Here is a 12,371-nt window from a genome sequence, read left to right on the forward strand (position 1 = left end):
TGTTGACCAGGATGGTCTCGATCTCTTGACCTCGTGATCCACCCGCCTCGGCCTCCCACAATGCTGGGATTACAGGCTTGAGCCACCGCGCCCGGCCTAGATTGGATTTTTTAAAATGTGGTTTATATACACCATGGAATACTGTGCAGCCATAAAAAATAATGAGATCATGTCCTTTGCAGCAAAGTGGATGGAACCAGAGGCCATTATGCTAAGCAAACTAATACAGGAACAGAAAACCAAAAAAATGCATGTTCTCACTTACACATGACAGCTAAACGTTGATTACATATAGACACAAAGCAGGAAACAACAAATGCCAGGGCGCATTTGAGAATGGAGGAAGGGAGGAGGGTGAGGATCGAAAAACTGCCTATCAGGTACTATGCTTATTACATGGCTAGTGAAATAATCTGTACACTATAATAATAAACTCCTGTGGCACACAACTTACCCATTCAACAAACCTGCACATGTACCCCTGAACTTAAAAGTTAAAATAAATAAATAATAAAAATAAATACAGACCCAGAGCCAGTGGGCAAAGAGCTCCTGTTCTATTTATCTTAATGCAAATTAGAAAGAGTTTTTAAAGTACATAAAATCTGGGATTTTGAAGATATTACTGCATAAAGCAAAGCTAAATATAAATGGGAGTGGTATGACGTCTATTTTTTTAAGTTACTTAAGGCTAGCTGTGGCGACTTGCACCTGGATTAGGCTTGCACCTAATTCTAGCACTTTGAGAGGCCAAGGCAGGAAGGATTATTTGAGCCCAGGAATTTGAGACCAGCCTGGGAAACATAGCAAGACCCCATATATTAGGCCATTCTTGCATCTCTATAAATATCCGAGGCCGGGTAACTTATAAAGAAAAGAGGTTTAATTGGCTTACAGTTCTACAGGCTGTACAGAAAGCATGGTACCAGGAACTGCTTCTGGTGAGGCCTCAGGGAGCTTACAGTCATCGTGCAAGGTGAGGGGGTGCAGGCATGTCATGGATGTGGGAGGTAGGTGGAAGAGGTGTTATACACTTTTAAACAACGAGATCTCAAAAGAAGTCACTAACTTTTGTGAGAATAGCACCAAGGGGATGATGCTAAACCATTCATGAGGGATCCACCCCATCATCCAATACCTCCCACCAAGCCCAACCCCAATATTTGGGATTACAATTTAACATGACATCTAGAAGAGACAATATCTAAGCTATATCGTCCTGTCTCTAAAAAATAAAAATAAAGAAAAGAGCCAGGCATGGTGATACATGCCTCTAGTCCCAGCTACTTGGGAGGATCACTTGAGCCCAGGAGTCAAGGCTGCAGTGAGCTGTGATTGCCCCACTGCACTCCCAGCCTGGGTGACAGAGAAAAAACCTGTCTCAAAAAATTATTTATTGCACAGTAATACACATGACTCATAGAAATAGCCTGTATTATGGAGATGTCACATCAAATCCTATAGCTTTAGGAAACACCCATGAGAAGTCACTTCACTTGGCTGTGTCACATCCTAGAAACTGGAGCAGATGGCATCATTGCTTTTCTAAACTTTCATTACTTCATCTGGGGAAAGGGTGATAGCAGCTGCTTCATTTGCTGGCTACGAGAATTAAATGAGAAGATTTATGTCAAAGCACCTTGAAAGCTGTAAAAGCGGTAAACACATAAAGAAGGTAATGAGCATAGCCTGTGCCTTGTGCCTGGCAGGCAGAAAGCTCCTTCCCCACCACTACCAACTCCGTCCCCATAAAACATGCCCAAATTAGCAACTGGTGCAGGCAGACAATCCCGGCGATTTGCTCTCTGCAGAAGAACTCTAAATTAGCTTGATCTTCCATTTAATTTGTACGTTCAGCTCTCTGTTGCCTCCACATTAATCAACCTTGGTTGGTCAACAGGCCCAAGGGAGACGTGAAAATGGCAAGAGGGAGGATTGGTTCTTCTTGTGAGCTAATAAAACCAAGCTTTACTTATGGCCCACTGGATTCCACTGCAAACCTGGTGAGCTCAGGGCAAAAGGGACTTCACCAAAAACTCTAAGGAAGCAAATTTCCAGTGCTCTGGAGAGAAACAATGATCATGAATCTTTTAAACACCAGGTGAACAGGTTTGGTCTGCATCCCTGGATACAGGTCAGGCTGAGGGAGCGCATGTGGGTCAAGTGCTTGGGCTGGAGGGAGGAAAAGTTTCCCTTCCAGCGGAAGTCAGAAGCTCCGAGAAGTCCATGTGCCGTATCTAGCTCATCAATAGGCTTCCATGGACCATCAAGGTATTTTTGATTTAAATGAACCAATATTTTATGTATTGAAAGATTTTAATTAAAATCTGGATTTCTGATTCCTCTTGAATAGCTGGAAGATGTTAAAATACTGAACCCACTTCTCATGGCAAAAAAAATGAGTTGAACAGAGAGGAGGTGATTTCCTCACCTACAGATGGCCCTTGCACCATCCAGACCTTGCCACTTATACCCTGAAGGCACAGACACCCTGTGCTTACTCTGCTGTGCCACTGCCCAGTGCTGCAGGACTTTATCTGGTGAATCCCAGCTTCTAATAGAAAATCCTGACTTATATAAATATAAATATTTGCATGGCATTCAGGATACTTTAGAGCTTAACCTTTGACTGCTTTTAAACATGGGTTCCCCTAAAAGATCCATGGATCACCCTGAAATTGTGTGTGTGTGTGTGTGTGTGTGTGTGTGTGTGTGTGTGTGTGTGTAAGAGGCAATGGAATTCATCAAACAATACATCTGCCCCAGTGATCTTGAAGTTAGTACCATGGGATTGGGTCTGTTCAATGGGCTGAAGATGGAAGTAATGTGTGCCACTTCTGCACCAAATCTTTGAAGAGCTGTTCAATAATCTTCCAACTTTTTTGTAGCCCTTCACAGTAAGTGAGTAGACCCAGTGTTTTAAGGTAGTGAAAACCCCATCAACCTGGGGCCCTGAATTTCTATCTGAAGCAGAGTCTGTGCCATACTACATGGAGCATTAACTTCAGGAAAAAGTAGACTTCTGCAGTGTTAAGCCAATAAGATTTCAGAGCTGTTTATTACCTCAGAAGAGCCTATGCTATCCTGACTTATACAGTATGTCAATGTACATTTTGCCAGGAGACTGGTTAGAGGTTTCATCAGACTTCCAAAAAGGCCCTGACATAGATAAGCTTCAGAATCACTGCTCTTGGAGGAAGTCTAAATGCACATTCTCGGTGAATACATAGTATCTGCAGTAGTTGCACTAATTTGAGTCATCCATTTAATTATTCATTTATCCATATATTCCTTAAAACCCTTACTCAGCACAAGGCATAGTTCCAGGCTCTGGGACGCATAGATGAGAGATATGTCATAGGCATCATTGTGTCTTTAGAGTGGACACTGTTGTGTGGAGTGTTGAGTGCAGGAATGTGCAAATCATACGTGAATATAAATTAATGCAAGAATGCACGCAGGACAGCTGTGTATGCCACGCAGTGTGCACATTGCAGGAGAACACCCAGCTGAGGGAGCAAGTGAGGACTGAAATGTTGCCTACCCTTTAGTGACCCAGTCATGCTATGGGAGGCTCAAAAAAGGACACATTTCCTAGTGTGCAATGGCATGCTAAGGGGTAGCAGAGGCTCTCAACAGACTCGCTTTTGAAGGAAAGTAACAGAGGGAAGGAAAGCAAGCCTGGGCCCTACTTGGGAAGAGCATCTAGACTAGGAGGGGAGAAGGGCAAATTCATTAATGATTCCTCTATTCCTATGTGGTAAATGCAAGCACATTCACATGGGCAGCAAAGAGCCATTTTGCCCTGAGTGTGGAAAGCCCATGAAGGCTTGAGAGGGGTGGAAAATGATGGCTGAGTAGTTTTGATGGATGGATAAAGGTATCAGGATGGGTGAAGAGGGTGAGGGCATTCCAGGAAGGGGAAGCAGTGTAGACAGCCACGTGGGGCTGGGAAATAATGTGGAAGGTGATGTAAAGCGCAGGAATCCCCAAGACCATTTCCACTTCTGACACCAACTACAATTCTGAGGGGTCCCTACCTTCAACCCCAGGTTCAATAATTTGCTAGATGGCCTCAGAGAATTCATTAAAAGCTGTCGTGCTCTTGGTTGTGGTTTGTTTCAGTAAAAGGATAGAGATTAAAATCAGCCAATGGAAGAGGTGCATAGGGCAGGGTCCAAAAGAGTTCCAAAAACTACCTTCCAGTTTCCTCTCCCAGCAGGGTCACATGGACAGTGCCTACTTCTCCCAGAAATGATGTGCAACCATATGCATGGGGTATTGCCAGTCAGGGAAGCTCAGCCAAGTCTTGGTGTCCTGAGTTTGGGACACAGTCACATAAACATTGTTCGTCACCCACATGCCTGAGCTTAGTCTCCAACTCCTCCAAAGGTAGAGCTGCCATTGCACGGTCCAGAGCCCCTACTGTAAATCACATTGCTAGTGTAGTCTATCTGGTATTGTTCAAAACTCTCAGGTAAACAAGGATACTCTTATCAGGCAGAACACTCTGAACACTTAGGAATCACCTCCCAGGAGAGCAAAGGCCAGATGCATCTCTTTGGGCAAAATTTCTTTACTGCCCAGTAAATAATCTTGCATTTTTGGAATAAAGGCAGGAGTGGGGGAAGGAGGTAGGAAGGGAGGAGGCTAATAAGACAAGTTGGAGTGAGACTGCAAAGAGTCTTGTAAAAATGTGGGCTTCAGTAGCCGGGGAAGGAAGGAAAGGGAACTCTCCTCTGCAGATAATCATTTTCCATATATTATTTCCTTTGCTTCTCAAATAAGCTGTTAACCTCTCTGAAATTCAGAGATGTCAAATGATTGCCCAAGACTGGTCAAGCCAGGACTTCAGCTCAGTCCTGTATGACCATTAAGTCTGTGTTTGACTATCTACATCCAGCCAACGTATGTTTACTGAGTGCCTACTCTGTGCCAGGCTCTGAGCTTGACGCTGGATAAACAATGGTAAATAAAATAGATACAGCCTTTGCAGTCCAATGGGATTAAGCGCATAACCTTGAAATAGAATATCCTTATAAACTGTGATAAGCACAATGGCAGGGACTATAGGGTCACCTAATGTAGACCATGGTGGTCAGAGAAGTCCTGTTAGACAAAGTGGTGTCCAAGCCAACACCTGCAGGGTGACTAGGGTAAAAGAATATTTAGGGTGGTGGGTGGTTAGCATTCATCCCTGGTTCCAGCTTTGGAAGCAGAGGCATCCCCACTCTGAAATAACCCAAGATGATAGAATTAGAAAAACCATCATCCTACAATTCTGATAAAATCATTGCTTCAGGAAGCTTCATCATTAAATATTATAACCATTAGGTGAAGGTTGCTTGGGGACAGGTCAACACTTCTGTTTCCAAGAGTCACTCCAGAGGCACTTAGCAAATTCAGAGAAGAAGCAGCACATTTATCAGGAAAAGCTCTGACAACCATCGCCTGCACCACATTAATGACCTGATAGTTAGGGCAGTGGCATGATATGAAGATCATAGCATTACCAGTGAAATCATCTTGCAAAAAGTGCTTAATTCAAATCTATCTAACTATTAAGCCTTAACATTTAACCTCAGATTTATGAGAAAAACAAGAAATAGACTAGAATGAGGAAACAGATGGTCTCTTCAAAAAGCCCAGTGTCATTTTTTTAAAGTGTGGGTAATGATCTAAAATAAAGGAGACTACAGAATAAAGGCATCAACATTGACTGCTTCCTGGTTCAAATAAAACACAGCTAAAAAGACTTTTGGAGAACAATTGACTCTGGATATTAGATGCTATTAGAGAATGAGTATTAATTTTCCAGGCATGACAACTATGTCATGATTATGGAGGAGATGTCATTTTTAGGAGATGCATAAGGAAGACTTGATGGGAAAAGTGTCCTGATATTTGCAACTGATTTCCAAGTAATTCATATACATTTTTTAAATGTTAACTTTTAAAAATTAATTTTTTTTTAATTTTTAGGTGTATAAGATGATCACTGGACAAAGCGATCACTGCAATATTCAAAATTCTATATGTTTAAAATTTTTCATAATCAGAAACTGCTGGGGGGTGGATAAAGCATTCAGATACACAGCATGCCTCACCCCCAGCACCAGAACACCCTCCAAACATCCATCAGAGCCCTTCCTGAGGAATCCTACCTTTGGCTGGGCTGCTGCTTCAGGAGGGGCTCCCATTCAGAATTGGTCTTTGTTCCCATTTTCCTCTGACAGAGGAGAGTGACAGGCCACCCATGAGTAGACTGACCCCCAGGAAAGCACACCTATCTTTTCTTCTTCCCCTCTCTCTGCTTTTCGGCCATTCTTTGGGCATCACAAAGAATTTAAATAAATCACTGGAGAATTCACTTCCCCTCCCCTCTGAGTCATTAGGCCTAGATGAAACGAAACATAAATAAGCTGCCCAAGTGAACAGTGCTGGGCAGGTTACTAATTCGATCCTATGAGTCAATGAGAAGCTGGAGCTTTTAAACAAAAAGAAAATGTTTATGCTTCGTCCAAGGGAACTCGGAAGAAACTCTCTCTTTTTCCTGCTGGATATTAATGAAGAAGGATGTGGACCCAGGAGCTTTGACCACCATTCTGGCATCCACAGCTGGGAGAAAGTCTGCCTAACCATACTCTCTCCAGGAACGACACTGAGAGGCAGAGCATCCTCAGACACATGCTCCAGGTGACCCTCGGATCTCACCATCTGGGAAACTTGTTGCCCCTGGGCTGTTTAGCCAAATGACTCGATGTGTTTTGTTTTATTTTATTTTATTTTATTTTATTTTATTTTATTTTATTTATTTTTGAGACAGGGACTTTCTCTGTTGTCTAGGTTGGATTGCAGGGGCGTGATCATGGCTTGATGCAGTCTTGACCTCCCAGGCTCAATCAATCCTGTCACCTCAGCCTCCCGAGCAGAGTAGCTGGGACTACAGGCAGGTGTGCACCACCACACTGGCTAATTTTTGGATTTTTATGTAGAAACAGGGTTTGCAATGTTGCCCAAGCTGGTCTTGAACTCCTGGGCTCAAGCACTCCTCTTGTCTCAGCCTCCCAAAATGCTGGGATTGTAGGCATGAGCCACCATGTCCAGCCAATCCAATGCATTTTCTAAGCCAGATTTGTTTGGATTTAGTGCTCCTTGCCACATAACAAGTCCAAACCAGGACAGCAGAGAGACTGCACTGGTGTTGTTAGAGAAGGCTACTGCAGCCGCCTTGAACATACTGGGGAGACTGTCCTGAGACAGCCCCTAAATGACTCAGCCCACAGCCCGTACTTACCTGCCCTACTCCCTCAACCTTCTGCAAATATGCACTTCTAAAGAGACTCCCCACCAAATTTCAAAGCATACTTCTTTTCAAAGGTATTACACTCTTTAATTTGAAAGCTATACCAGGGACTTTGGAGGTATCTATTAAAAGACTCAAGCCCGCCAGCATAATGAGCCAGTGTCTCAATGGTCTAACTCCCCTCTGTTTTCTCCTCTGAATCTCCATCTTGTCTTCCCTCTTGCTCTCCTTCCCCTCCTATGAAGAGGCTGCTGTGAGGTGCTGGAAAGCATTTTGAATTTGCAGTCAAGTCTCTTAATCTTGAGCAAATTGTTTCACTTCTAAGCCTCAGTTTTCTCATCCATAAAATAAAAATAAGAATACTCATCTCATAAAGTGGAAATGAGAATAATGCAAGATTTTAAGAAGAGAAGATTTCTGTCTTTGAGCCAGTGTCCTCGATCTTTTCCTCATTTCACACACAGGAATCTGCTTCAGCCTGAGAGCTTCTGAGTACTCAAAGCTGTCTGGGATTACCTTTTCCATAACCGCCAAGCAAAGTGTCCCGAGTCCCCACCCTATAGGACCACAGGAAAGCCAGCCTCCTCTCAAACCCTTCTGAGGGTGGTCATTCTGGGAATGATACCTTCCCACTTCTCCCCCCCGCCCCAGACACATGGTGGTCCCTTCTCCCAGGTGTGGGGAACCCAGCCCTTCCTTCCTATGTGGGACACTGTACCAAGAAAAGGCTGCTGCACTTTTGGTCTCTACTCAAGACTTGAGGATATTACAGGCAAATTCCAAATCAAAACCATAGAATTTATATTTTAAAGTATTTGATTAGCACACAAAACAGTATATGGTTAAGGAGTGAAGCCTCCTTACACTCCAATTTCCTACCCCAAAAGGAATGACTTCTTTAAGGTCCTTATGCATCTTTCCAGAGTTAGTCTGTGAATTTACAAGTATATGTTTTTCTCCAGAAAATCAACATTTAAACTTCAATAATAGGAGCCAAGACTCTGAAGCTCAAGTGCAAGCCCCACAGCCATCTCTCTCCATAGCCTGGCCTGCTGCCCCTTTCCTAGGGTTCTCTCCTACTCAGAAGCAAGCCTCTTCCTCATGATCTTCATTGCATAGCCACTTGGCTATGTTATAAGTAAAATTTTGATGCCTCAAAAGAAACATCATTGGAAGGTGAATCCTCCCAGCAAGGAAGTTTGCTTCTATAGAAGGGTGTGGGGCACATGAACAGAGCAATGATGGCCACCGCACACTTGGACAAGGGGGGAAGGGGTGCATATGCCTGACGGGGGTCGTCCCTACTGCTGTGTCATCCTCTATTGGCTAGGGTTAGACTGCACAAGCTAGACTAATCCCAATTGGCTATTTTAAAAAGAGCAGGTGTCCGAGCTGTGGGTGTTTTGACTGGAAGAATGGTTATGGGCATGTCAGAGCAGGTAGCCACGGGTGATCAGGTGACCGGGATGAGTCAGGATGGAATTGGGGGGAAGCAGATGTGAACTATTGGTTAGAACTGGTGGAGAAGAAATTACAAGGAAGTTAAACTTTAAAATAGAGAATTAAAGAATATGAGAGCTGAACGTGCTGACATACTGATTCTTTGAAGAGAAATTTAGAACTCATTGCATCCAACAGCTACCAACTGCCTGCCCCTGGCCCCCACCTGCTCCCTGAGAAAGCCCAAAGCCAGTTAACTGTCCAATGCTGCTGTTTCCTCCCCAGAGCAGTCCAGTCTCACCTGCACTCCCCAAAAGCCTATGCAGGTGTCTTTCCACCAAAAGCGCAGCTCTACTTCAGAAGGATTATTCCCCTGTCCCTCCAGTAATTGATGCAAAACACAGCAGCTGGTGGAACAGCAAATGTGTCAAATTTGTCTACCACATGCTGATTTTCTGTCTGATGAGCTGGTTTCAGCAGACACTGCATTGGAAGGTTTCTCCTATATACCCTGTTTTCTGCCAAGAGGCAGAGCCCAAGGGATGCTCATCATCCTCAGGAAGCCCTGCAAGTGGGCATTACTAGGCCTACTTTGCAGATGAGCAAAGGAAGCTCGGAGAGGATGAATGATATACCTGACTCCACACGTCAGTACATGCATCGAGCCCTGATTCCCAAGCTGTGATGAATCTGAGGATGGCACTGCCTGTCCCACTGCCCTAGACTCCAGCACTGACTTCATCAGGTAATCAAAATTACTTTGTTAACCCCCAGCTAAGCAGCTTGCAGGTTGAGCTGAGAGTGGAGGTAATAAAAAGTGCAGAGGTGACATTGGAGGCAGGGGCATGAGGGTGCCCTGGGCCTGCAGCAACACAAAGAAGGGATTCAAGGAAGCCAAAGGTCCAGTAGTGCACTGGAGTGGGCAAGGGGCAGAGGCACTCTGAAAATGGGTACGGGTTGGCTCAGCATTTCCACAGTCAAGTCTCAGCCCACCTCTCTGCCCTTAACCCCGGATGCTCACATCCCTCCCTCAGCAGCTCTCTCTGCTGGGGACCCCAACATATACACCCTGGGCCATTCTGCCAGGTTCCATACCTTCCCCATGCAGATTCATTGGTCTTTTCCAACTGATGCCATCTCCCTTGAGCACCAAGCCTCCAAAACCCAGCTGAAGTCACCTTGTCTGTGAATCTCTCCATCACTCCCTTCTCACCCACCTGCAGCTGGGTCAGGAGACAGAGGACAAGAGGGGAGGGATTCTCCTATTGCTAAGCCTACAAAGAGGGCCAGCACAAGGAAAAAAAAAAAAAAAAGCTTTATTTCAAGTCTAATATATGCAAATCGTAATCTAATCTCATCATTTCATAGTTTGCAGAGCATGACAACAAGGAGAGAATGATTATCATTATAATTAATCGTGAGGGAAATTGAACACATTTTTGAATGTGAAGTTCTAACAATATTCGAAGGAAAATTCTTCTTAGATTCATCACATCTAAATGCAAGAGGGGACCTGGGCACTGAGCAGGGTAAATCCCATTCTTGGTTTTACTACTGTCAACAATTCCTTACATTTGTAAGTACAGTGTAATATCATATAACCAAATTTCCTCAAGTATAAATGAGGTCACTGAGAACAGTACTGATTCCAGCTGCATAGTCTCACCATCCCCCATGGCTGACTGGTGACAGCTAGCCCCAGCTAAGTCCCTACCCAGGTATTTCCAGAAGGCCCCAGAGGACTGCCTCATGTGTTCATGTTGTAGTTCTATCCCTGCCAACTCGGCGATCTCTCCATTATTCCACTAAACTCCCCAGTTCCACGCTGCAAAATCATCCTCTGAAGTCTTAGGTCCATGTCTCCACTAAGCACCACTCTGCTCCTCCACAGGCTACCAGCCTCTCTATGCTCTGCTGAACCCAGTAATCCCCCCACCACCTGCCCCATGGTCCTCCCTGGCTTGCCAGCACATACCAGGCATAAATGCAGTTGGTGGGACCCAGAGGTTCCCACTGGGCTGTCCCATTGCCCTGCTTGTTCTCTGGGTGCCATTTCCCCCCTCCCATACCACTCCCAGGTGACTGCAGCAGGAACACTGGCATCACTGCTGCTCTTCTAGACACCGCCTTGGGCCCAGGCCAGCTGCTGGCTCTGTCACTGCAGCTCTCTGGGATCCCACTGCTCTGGAGCAGGGACCTTCCTCACTGGCCAGGCCAGGCTGCTGCCTCACTAAAGGCAACCCAAGCATGCTCTGGGTCAAGAGGTGCAGGAATACACGGCAAAGTGGGAGTGGCATGGCCCTCTCCTCTTTGCATGGGAAGGGGAGCCTACCTAGAGCTGCCTGGACCCCAAGATCCATCGACTGTGACAGCTCCCTCTCCTTTTCTTCACTAGAGCACCTGCATTCTTTTGCTGGAATCCAGACTTAACTTCGGGGCAGCTGGTTCAGGGCAGCTGATTCGGGGCAGCTGAATTAGTAGATATCTGGCTGTTCTGTCTACTTAAAAGCCTCTCTGCCCTCTAATTACTTAAGGCTTAGTTATTAGGCAATAACTTTGTCCAACCCCTGGTGATTCAGTTCTCTGCAAAGGTCAGTTCTTTGACAAATGCCTGGCAATCAGACAGATCCCACCAGGTCATTTAAGCAGTCATAGCCAGGGCGAACTGGCTCCAAGTTCCCACTGGGGTCATCCTATCACACATTACCATTCATAATATTTCACTAATTGAGCACCTACTCTGTGCCAGACAGTTTGCTCAGCCTGAGGAGGCACAGTTCCACACACATGTCAGAGACAGGGGCTCAGGAGGTTCAGGGCGGCTGAACCAAAACCTCACAGCCAGTGAGGGCAGAGCTGGGCTGCTGAGAACTAGGACTTCCCACCCCCACTCCAGGACTCCATGAAGAGATTCTCTCCACAGGTCCAAACACCATGCCATTGACAGAAGTCTTCCACAGAGCCAGAAAATTACCTTTGCTCTTCCTGTCTATGTTTTCGGCTCTACTCAATTTCCTGAATATGAGGGAATTCTGGGAGAACAATGACCACTTTTGGGAACTAGATGAATCAAGGAGCATTTGAAAGCAAAATGTGGATTTTGGCTGAAACACAAGTACTATTTTAATCTTTGAGGCATGAAATTTCCCCCACGTGTGGTGGGGGAAATGGATTTTGCACGGCGAATGTGGGCTCCTACTGGGATCTGAGGCCAAGCTCTCGTGTTAGGGATGGTGCTGTGGACCTGTACCAATTTACAGTGTGATTAGAACATTGATTTTCCATTATTCAGCAAGTATGGCAACTGTCCAGTAGGGCTTTGAATTTAGCAATCCAGAATGTTTTCTAAGCACCAACTCTTTGGGCCATGTCCTGTGATGGGCATTTACATTACGGAAATGCATCATTTTTCAGGATCCCCTGGTCCAGGAGGGAGGCAGGCACACAGGCAACCAATGACAGAAATAAGGACAACAGCTGCCATCTGTTGAGAGCTTCCATATTCCAGGTACCACATCTGTAGTTTAATACACGACCTTCATGGACCTTTACAACCTTGCAAGGACTTTCTATTATTTCTCAATTCAAAGATAGAAAATGAACTCTGCAAGAGTACAGTAACCTG

This window comes from Cebus imitator, unplaced genomic scaffold, assembly GCF_001604975.1.
Source record: "Cebus imitator isolate Cc_AM_T3 unplaced genomic scaffold, Cebus_imitator-1.0 Scaffold684, whole genome shotgun sequence".
NCBI classification, from domain to species: domain Eukaryota; kingdom Metazoa; phylum Chordata; class Mammalia; order Primates; family Cebidae; genus Cebus; species Cebus imitator.